Source organism: Nannospalax galili, unplaced genomic scaffold, assembly GCF_000622305.1.
Source record: "Nannospalax galili isolate Female #2095 unplaced genomic scaffold, S.galili_v1.0 scaffold368, whole genome shotgun sequence".
NCBI lineage: Eukaryota > Metazoa > Chordata > Mammalia > Rodentia > Spalacidae > Nannospalax > Nannospalax galili.
Window position 1 is genome coordinate 590,498 of NW_008359963.1, and position 10,966 is coordinate 601,463.

The following is a 10,966-nucleotide window of genomic DNA, read 5'->3' on the forward strand; positions in this document are numbered from 1 at the left end:
GAAAAAGGCAAGCAGTTATACAGACAAGAAAAGGCAGGGAGTGGATTCTCCTCTGGAAGCTCTTGAAGGACTCAGCCATGCTAATGCCTTGATTTTAGCCCAGTGAGATCCATTTTAAATTTCTGGCTTACAGACTCCTAAGATAACAGATTAATGTTGCTTTAAGCTCCTTTGCTTATGGTAGTTTGTTACAAGGACTGTAAGAAACTACCAATTTGCAATGGCAGTAGTTTATATGGGAGGTGGCCATGGTTTAGACTACGCACAGAAGTGTTAGGGAGTAGTTGGGTTCGACATGTGAATTATCAAGAAGATTTATTAGTGAACTAGGAGCAAGAGTTAAGAGAGTAGGGAAGCACACTGAAGAGGCTTAGAGTTTTCATGGAGGGGCAGACAAGACTTGGAAATCCCTTTGCTGAATGAAGATTTTGCTTTTCTGCCTTCCAACACCTCTTCTACCATACCCAACAACCCAGGTCTGAACTAAAAGGGTGCCAGGTAGATTTTGGACTCTTTTCTTACTTAGACTTTTCCCCTCATCTTCATGAAGTGTTCTATATTGATGAATAATCATAAACAAAGTTAAATTGTGAGATTTATAGCCTCTTCTACATTCTCTTGACTATTGAGAGCCCTCAAAGCCTTCCCTTTCCACCTACCCCAATTTGGATTAGTCAGGCCAGTGCATGGAAAAGGCCAGAACACTTCCATCAGAGAGGAAAGTGAATATGGAGTGAGGAAGAAAGACAGACAAAAGGTTCCAGGAGTGGGGACGGAGGACAAGTTATCAGAAGAGTGTTGGCTGCAAACTGGGAAGAAAAAAGGCTTGATCAACAAGATGTATGAACAAGATTAGGAAGGGAAGAAAGGGAAGGAGGATCTTAAAACATGTTGCCATGGTTTAAAACGGTGTCTTCTGTGGTATTCTTTGAGACTATCAGTAGGAAACAGAATTACTTTCAACTACAGAGATGAAAAACATCTGCTAATACCTCTGTGTTATACTTCTTTCCAAATTCTAAGTCTTAGAGTCTTAACATAGTCCATTTCCCTAGATCCCAAAAATGAAATTATATTGCTCAGCTTCAGAATGATGCATCCTTTAGATTGCTGATATAAATAATCCCAGCAAGATAAAAAAATCTTCCATTTCTCGATACTATTCTGTATTATAAAGCTCTCATTCCAGATGGTATCTCCCAAAAGAAGAGACATATAAAAAAAAAAAAGTTTTGTGCTTTTTAGTGGTTCTTTTATTGAATAGTTATTATCCTGGTAATGGACCAAAGTTTAATTTGATCTCTTTTCTCTCCAAAATTAGCCAGAAGAACATCTTACACTTTCTTATTCCATATAAGTAGACATAAAGATAAATAAAGGCTAGGAGTTTGCTAAATTGAGTGACTGATTGATAGATTGGTTTCTTTCTTTCAGTATGAGGATTGAACCCAGGGCCTTGCATGTGATAGGCAAGTTCTTTATCATTGAACCTCCTCTCCGCCTTCTCATATTTTGAACAAAAACTTGGGTGGTGGCTCCTCCTTCTCCTCCTCTTCCTCTTCCTCTTCCTCCTATTTTCCTTCTCTCAAAGTACTTCTGTTTGCTGAACCATTTTTCCTAGAATATGATATGGAGCAGGGCCTGATTTACAGGATCAACTGTGGAATTTATAGACAGAACAATTTTCTGTAAACTCTAAAAGCAAAACAATTATTCTGAGAAGATTTTCACAGCATCCCACCCTGAGCCACATGGGGAAAAGAGCTGGAGGGGACCAGAACAGTCTGAGGTAGCATATTGTTCTGTGAAGCCTGATCATGAACTCTCGTTGGAAGTTCCTTCTCCAGCATGGGGACTCCTATTTTGGCCCTGAAACCTTTGTTTTGGACCCATTTCAGGAAAGAGTATGCGATGGCTAACTTGACTGGATCTGGGATTAACTGAAATGAGAGAGATCTTCTTGATTGGATCATCTGAAGCTGGAAGACACACCTTAAATGTGGGTGTTACCTTCTGATGACAGCCCGTATAAAAGGCCATGGCAGAGGAGAACGGCTGGCTTCTTGCTGCTTCTCTTCTGTCTCACTGGTGAGTTCCTCTTGCTGCTGTAGACTGAAGACTAGCTGATCTTCTGGAATTCGTCAGACCTTCAGCACCAGATTGGGACTACTGAGACATCCGGCCTCGTGGACTGAGCAACTAAGGATTCTCAGCCTCTCCCAGTGTGGAGCAGCCATTGTTGGACTACTCAGACTCTATCCTGTGAGCTAAGCTGATATATATATTCATTCTTCCGGTTCTGTTTCTTTGGAGAACCCTGACTGATACAGAGTGGGATCAGAGGGGCAAATACATGCTATTCCCCAAGAAGTTACAAGGAAGAGTCAGCTTTTATCCACATTTTATTTATTTTTCTGTTGCTCAAGAATGGAACAGTCTGATCCTTTGCTGTTCCATGGAAGAGGCATCACTGGAATATCAGGAACATTTTCCTAATATTAGTTTCCCACATATTAGTCATAGCTTTTTTATTTTTTGATATTTTTATATCATCTCCTGGCCCTAGATAGATTTCCCCTTGCAGGGTAACTGATTCCTAGACAGAATGAAAAGCTTGTAGCAGGTGTACTTTTCTTGTGGAAGTTGTCCAACCCAAGGCCTACCCCCAACCTCCTCCCTCACCAGCCTCCCACAGACAATCATACCCTGGCCCAGCTCTGCTCTGTCCTAATCACTTAGGGCAGGAACCAGATAGCATAGGATGGCTCTTGCCTCAGAGCCAGCTGAAATTGTTCAAAATCACTAAGTCTGAGCCTGCCTTGCGCTTGCCCCTTCATTCCCACAGATCCCAATATAGGTTTCTACCCACAGTTCCTCCTCCTCCTCCCTAACCTGCTGAGGGATGCTGATGTTTCTTCACATGGCCCTGAGCCAGATGCCCTGCCCCTTCCTCTTAAGAACAGTGGGTACCAACTGTTTTTTCAGGTGCAGTCATCTGCTGATCTGTTGTTCTCACCACACCACTACACTGTGGAACATTCAAGCAAAGTGCTGGATACATAAGATACTCAGTTAAATATTTATTGCATGACTGGCAGTGAGATGGGTGACCTGACAACTCAGGACTCATGGATGCAGCTGTTATAAGAGACTGACACTGCAGGAAATTACTTCAAAGAAGGTTTCCTCCAAGTTTACTAAATGCCAGGCCCCAGATAGGGCCAAGTTGATTTCACATTCCAAATTATGTTTCGTGTTATCCTCCCATCAAGTTCACCTCACTATGCAAAGGTCCAGGAACTAACACAGCATAGCAGGAGGAGGTTGTGTCCCAAACTTTCTGATACTCTACAACACTGGGTACTATAATACATCTTCCATTATCAGATCAATTAATCATCCCAGAATAATAAACATTCAAATTACAGAACATTTTGCAGGTGGTCCTCAGATACTCTCTGGGGCTTGAGTCTCTTTGGGGCCTGGAGCATCTTCCATTTGGATACTAGTTTATGTGTGTGCACCTGTGCATGTGCAGAGGCCAGAAGAAAGCATCAAGTGTCCTCCTCCATAATCTCCCCATGTTGTTCCTTTGAGGCAAGGTCTCTCTAGGCTAGGCTGAAAGCCAGCAAGCCCCAGTGATCCTCCTTTCTCTATCCTACACAGAGCTGGCATTACAGATATTTGTAGCATGACCTGGCTTGTTACATGGATGCTGCAATCTGAACTCTGGTCCTCATGATTGTGGAGCAAATGCTTCTAACCACTGAACCATCTCTCCAGCCCCTATCACTTGAGTTCAAAGTTCTATGTTTGTTCTTCTGTGTTGGACTGATTCTGAGTCCAAGGCTCCAGGGTGCTGCCAAGGCCCTGGGGGTGTTACAGCATTGAAAAGAATGACCTTCCAAATAACACAACCAAATGTGACCAGTGCTGAAGCTAATAATCTAAAGAAATAATGATCTTATGTAAGAGATCATTAAGCATACACATAAGGGATTGCAGAAACCATCAACTTGAACATCTGTTCCTAATAAAAGCTGTTTTAAAAATTAGGAATAGATGGTAACTTTTTTAACCTGATTAAAAAATGTCATACTTCACCATGAGTCAGCATCAGATGAATTAGGAAGATAATAAAGAACTTTTCATCAATTCAAGTGTAGTCAGGATTTTCCTAGCCACCATTATTATTTATTTTTCTACATATTCTGTCCAATTTGATAAAAATAGAATAGAAAGAAGCAAAGATAATGCTCAGAGAAAAAGAATGCTATTATTTTGTGCAGATGGGAATATATCTATAGACAACACAAAGAAGTAAAACTGAAAGAATATGAGAATTAATGAGCTCAGTAAAGTGGCTGAATACATAAGCACATAAAGATCAACAGCCTGCTTTTCTAACATTAAAAAAAGTTACAAAACACAATGAAAACTGGGATCCTGATTATAATGACAGAAAAGATACGAAATAGCTGCAAACAGCCTTAACAAAGAAAACTGAATAAAGTATTTGTGGAAAACTACAAAATTGATGCTGAGAATTAGAAAAGAAGACTCAGATGAGTTACAGGGTATGTTAAAGACTTTCTTTTTTGCTGAATTTTTGTGTATTTCATACACAACATCTTAATCATCTTTATATCCCTCTTCCCCATCAGCACCCTCCCACAGTGCCACCCCCCCCACACACACTGGATTTTCTACATCCTGTCATTTATGTTAAGGTCTATTGAGTCAAGCTAGTGCCCCCTGACATCCCTCTGTGAAAGGTCATCCACCGGGGTCTAGTCAGCCTATCTAGAGTCACTCTCTTAAAGAAGATCAGCTCTTCTTCCTCACCCATAGTAACCAGCTGCCCAATAGTTCTGTAGCTAAGATTGGGGCTTGCTGCCCATTTCCACAGTTCTATGCTGAGTTTTTGTCCGCTCGAGTTTGCATGGGTCTTGTGTGTGTGTCACCATTGCTGTGGGTTCGTATGAACAAGGTCCCAGGAGCCTGTAAGATTCTATTTCCACATGGTCATGCACCTCCTCCCTTGGCTCTTTTGATCCTTCCACCCCTGATCTGCAATGGTCCCTGAGCCCTGGGTTCATTGCCCTCTGTTGCATGAGGAAGCTTTGTTAATGAGAGTTGAGAGATGCATTAGTGTTCTCTCTACCCCTTGTTCCCCTATGTTCGATGAGTTTAAAGTGTAGAGATTCCATTGTGGATATGTCATTTAGGGTTGGGCATTTCACCGACACTTAATCTCTGTGTGTGACCAGTATTGGAACTCTGTAATAGTCTCTGTCTATTGCAAAAGAAGCTTCTTTGATGAGTGGTGACTTGCATTCTTTTTTGTAACTATAAGGGTCCATATTTAGCACATAGTAAGAAATCATATTTGTCTAGGGATGTGACAGCCTTGGGGTTTTCTCTAAGATCTATGACCTCTCCAGCCATGTGTATTTGGCTATGTTTATAGTACCACACATGAGTTCCCTCCCATAGAGTAGGTTTTAGATCCAACTAGGGAACTGTTGATTATCCCCAAGGTAAAAGTACCACTATTGCCCCCAATATAGTATACTGTTCTGGCCAATGTTGTGGTTATTAGGCCTTAAAGCTGGGGTTGGACCATCAATTGAAGTCCTCCCTTGGTAGCTTACATAGTGTTCTCTAAAACTATGAGAGCTAGCCTTCGGGAGGTGGCTTTCAGGTCAGTTCCAGCTCTGTTGCTCCAAGTTCTATGTCTGAAGTATGTCTTGTCTTCAGCAATAGGATCTAACCTTCAAGTTCTGAGAGGCAATCAAGGGCTGTGGCAATAGCCTGTATAATTTTTGGAGTCTTCTGGACTACCCTGATCAACAATTTGAAGGGACTTTTATACTAAGTAACACAGACTCAGAAAAACAAACAATATATATTCTCCCTCATTTGTGGATCCTAGCACCAAATCCTTATATGTGAGTATATATCCTGATATAACTGCAGAAGGCAGGAAAATGGAAAGAAACCAACAAGATAAAGGGAAAGAAGATGCCTGAGAGAGAACAGTAGGAGACAAGTGTCACTAAGGGGGAAATGGGTAAAATTGGGGTAGTTAAAGGGGAGGGGAAGAGGGAGAGTTATATAAGGAACAATGGGGGTAAAGGGCAAGAAGACGCTCAAGAGAAGTGGGACCACAGGAGGCAGGTACAATCAAGGGAGAAATGGGGAAAAATGGGAGTACTTTAACTGGAGAGAGGAGGGAGGGCTATATAGGGAGAGAGAGAAGAGAGATAAATAATGCCCAGCTGGTATGAAAAATCAGAGGGAAATGTATTAGTTCAAAAACCTACTGAAAACTTACACATACAATATCTCCACATGAGTCCATGTGTAGCCGAAGGCAAGAAACAGTGCCAGACATTCTTTTCAAAAAATAATTTATTTTTATTTATATGACATGATGTGAGGGTGCCTGTGGAGGCCAGAAGATGTTAGATCCACTGGAACTGGAGGTAGAGGCAATTGTAAGTCACCCAATATGGGTCTGGGAACTGACCTCAGCAAGCTCTCTTAACCACTGAGTCATTTTTTTGGCCCCAAGACTTTGATTCGTTTTGTGTGTGTGTGTGTGTGTGTATTTTAAGATTTCAAGAAACAATCTCTTTGTTTAGTCCAGGCTGATCTTGAACTCAAGGTCACCTTCCTCAGCCTCCTGAGTGCTAGAACAGCTGGCATGGGTCACCACACTTAGCTTAAGACATTGAGTCTTTATAATTTAATTGCTTTATTTAATTCAGTAACATACTGTGTTATTTTCACAGGTTGATAAATCTCATTCCTACTTTCACCAACACTGTGAGCTTTCATAACACTCTCTATTTTCTCCAAAGGCAATTAAGAATATTATAATTAAATAATTGTTGATTTAATTATTTTTTTAGTAAGCCTGCTAAGTTCCACCATTACATCCAGACACTTGGTTGAGGATCTGGCATGCAGTGGGCACTGAATAGATACAAACACACGTTATTGCACATAAAAATCTATCTGTTCGTGGAGAAGATCATATCTGCAACAAATGGATTTTAGCAGAATCTGAGGAAGAGATTTATCATCATTCCACTTACTAAATTCAACACACTAAACTACATCTTTGATAAAATAGTAAGTTAAATATTGTCTTTAAAAAAACTATAGAAAAGACAAGAGAAAAACTAGAGGATATTTACGAACCTTCTAAGCCTGGAACTGAGGAAAAGGCCAACCCGTGACACTATAAGCTACAGTGCAAACAGACAGAAATCCACAGTTAAAAGCTTCTGAACATAACTGCAGAGATGGCACAGCAGTTAAGAGCACTTGCTGCTCTTACAGAGAACCCAAGTTCTACTCCCAACACCACACGGGGTGGCTCACAACCATCTGTAATTCCAGCTCCAGGGAATCTGACAGCCTCTTTTTGCCTCTGGAGATGTGTGAGCATGCACGTGTGTACACACACACACACACACACACACACACACACACAATCAATCAATCAATCTTCAAGAAAACCCCACATTTCCAAATGGAGGAGAATATAGGAGAGGTAATGGGGCATGCTGTGTGTCAAGACACTTGAATATTTGTTCTCCTGATGCACTGCAATACCAGTACTGTTTGAATGAAAGTGTAGTGATTTTTTTAAACCATGAGACTGTAGATTTGACTACTGGGTTCATTTTACTTATTAAAAAAAATGAATGTCTGACTCTCAGTTTCCTCACCTACAAGATGGGAGAATTATTTGCCTTGAAGAGATGTGAATCATTATATAGTGCAAATAAAATTCTTGGAGAAAAGTAAGCACCCAATAAGTGTCCGTTATAATTAGCTACTCTTACTATTTTATGTCTAAAAATTTTCTTAGAGCAAAGGCAGCTGCTATGAAATTAGCGGTATACATAAAAGTATTGGTATGGATTGTTTATAAAAGGAATTATTTTAGTCACCTACTAAGACAAATAGCTACACAGAATTGGGTTAATAGTCTCACTGGAATATCAGCTAGTCGTAAAAATAGATGTTTATGATGGCTATGTAATGTCTTGGTAAAAAAACACCATGGCAATGTTTAGTGGGAAAAGACTGAGAAAGAAATTGCATTAATAACATAATCATAATTGTGTAGAAAAAACCCATACATATAAATAAAAGCCTGTAAGGAAAACAGTACATTAACAGTGTCTGTGTGTGTGAAGACTGTGCATGACTTATTTCTAATATTCTTTTCTCTAGTTCCAATGGAATATTTTTAAATAAAAAGTATACAAATTTAGGAAAGGAAAAACAAGAAACTCAGTTAATTTTGTAATTTGACAATTATTTAAAGACTTATCTTAGACAACATGACCGAAATTATGACACCTCTCACCATCTGAAAACTTTTGCAAAAGAAGAAAACAATCTTTTTATGTTCTAAAATTGAAGCCTTGTAAGTGACTCTATACATTTTAAACACTCTGAGAATTCAGGTGGAACTCCGCCCCCCCCCCCCACATATTAGTCAGCTTTCCATCACTATTAAGATAGTTGAGATAACTAACTTCTAAAGAAAAAGTTTATCTTGGCTTGCAGTTCTTAAGGTTCCAGTCGTGATGGAGCAGTATCATAGGCTTTGCTCTCTGGAGAGGCAGTGCATAGTTGGGAGATTGTGGAGAGCAAAACACCTTTCACCAGTCAGAAGCAAAGAGAAAAAGAAGAGACTGGAATTTCACAGTCCCCTTTGAGGACAGGCCTACACTGGCCCAAGAACCTCCTCCTTTTTTGTGGGTGCAGTGAACCTTATTGACGGTATTCAAGAGAATAGGGCTCCTTAAGCCCCTCCCTTTCTGGCTGTGAAAGGAAACTGTGAAGGGAGATACTCAGTATGTTAGAGACTGAGTTGGGGTACGGACCACCCCCCCCAGTCGAGGGCCTCTCTCTTGCTGGGGTGAGTGGTTCAGGGCTTCTTATTCCTTGGAGAACATGTGGACCACAAGATCCACCATCCTATTGCTATAGCCAAACCTGTTGTTATACCAGGAAATGAGCTTGACAAAGTGGTCATTGAGGGCAATGACAGTCCCGGCACCAAAGGTAGAAGAGTAGGCATCACTGTTAAAGTCACAGGAGATGATCTGGTCCTCAGTATAGCACAGGAGGCCCTTTAGGGGGCCATCTGATCCCTGTTTTACCACCTTCTTGATGCCATTGCATTTAGAAGTTTCCTCCAGGCTACAGGTCAGATCCACAATGGACACACTGGAGGTAGGATCATGGAAGACCACACCAATGAACCAGTTTATACAGGAATGATGTTCTGAGCAGCCCCACAACCATCACGCCACAGCTGCCTGAAGGGGCCGTCAACAGGCTTCTGGGTAGCCGTGTTGGCATGAACTGTGGTCGTGAGTCCCTCAATGATGCCGAAGTTGTCATGGGTGACTGTGGTCATGGCTGGGCAAGGCAGTTGGTGGCTGACAATCTTGAGGGAGTTTGTCATATTTTTCATGGTTCATGCCCTTCACAAGCATGGGGTACCAGCAGAAGGGGCAGAGATGATGGCCCTTTTGACTCCACCTTTCAAGTGGGCCCAAGCCTTCTCCATGGTAGTGAAGACACAAGTAGATTCTACAACATCCTGAGCACCAGCATCACCCCATTTGATGTTGGCAGGATCTCACTCCTGGAAGAGGTAGGTGGCCTTCCCATTGATGACAAGATTCCTGTTCTCAGCTTTGATTTTACCATGGAACTTGCTATGGGTAGAATCATACTGGAACATGTAGACCACGTAGCTGAAGTCAGTGAAGGGGTCATTTATGTCAACAATCTCTACTTTGCAGCCCTGGTAACCAGACACCCAATTCAGCCAAATCCATTCACTCCAACCTTCACCATCCTGTATCAGGGACGAGGCTGGCACTGCATGAGAAGGAAGATGCGTCTGTCTCTGGAACCTGGAGGAACAGAAAGTCAAGAACCTCCTTTTAAGCTCCACCTCTTAAAAGCTCCACTCCACCTCCCAGTAGTAACATCCTGGGCATTAAGCCTCTAGCACATGGGCCTTTGAAGTACATTTACTCAAAACAAAATAGTCTCAGAGGAAGAGTCAAAAGCACTGATTAGTGGACACTTGTTCCCTGGGAGCCAAATTTAGAAAACTGGTCAGCATCTTTATTGGCGTGTTTGAAGAGGAACAAATTAGAATTCATAAAGAGTAATTCAGTTGTGTGCTGTCTGCATCAAAATTCTGTCTTTTCTTCTCTCTTCCCATACAACCCATCTCTATCACCCTCTGCCTCTGCACAGTCTGTGCAAAATGTAAAATAGTACAGTGTTTCCAGAGGGCAGCTCAGCAATATATTTATACCCTCTAATTTAATAATCTTGCTGTTGTCAATCAGTCATAATAAAATGAACAAAGAGATGTAGGGGAAGAAATATGAAAGAGTATGCTGATCATAAAGCCTCTTATCAGTGAAAGTTAAAACCACAACATAATAAGGGCTGGAGAGATGGCTCAGTGGTTAAGAACACTGGCTATTCTTGTAGAAGACCCAGGTTTGAATCCCAGCACCCACATGGCAGCTAACAACTGTCTGTAACTCCAGTTCCAGGGGATCCAGCAGCCTCTTCTGTCCTCTGCAGGCATTGCACGACATGGGTGCACCTACCCAAATAAGGGCTGGTCAAGTAAATTATGTACCTATATAATGAACCAATATATATCCATTAAAATTGTTTTTGTATTATAAGTGTAAAGTGACAAAAGATCAGTAAATCAAATTCTAGATACCACAGGACTCCAGTTAAGTAAAAGAAAGATACACAAAATTCTCACAAATGTGAGCATGTAAATATACATACACACTGGAAAAAAAACCCAGAAAGTTAATAATAATTGTATCTGAGAGGCATAACAATGGTCAACTACATTAGTCATTGCACCACCATAATACCACCTGAG

General features: G+C 41.2%; 1 pseudogene; it reads right to left on the reverse strand.

Annotated features, from left to right (window-relative positions):
• Nucleotides 1-8,966: 8,966 nt before the first annotated feature.
• LOC103726291 lies at nucleotides 8,967-9,897 on the reverse strand (annotated as a pseudogene).
• Nucleotides 9,898-10,966: the final 1,069 nt, after the last annotated feature.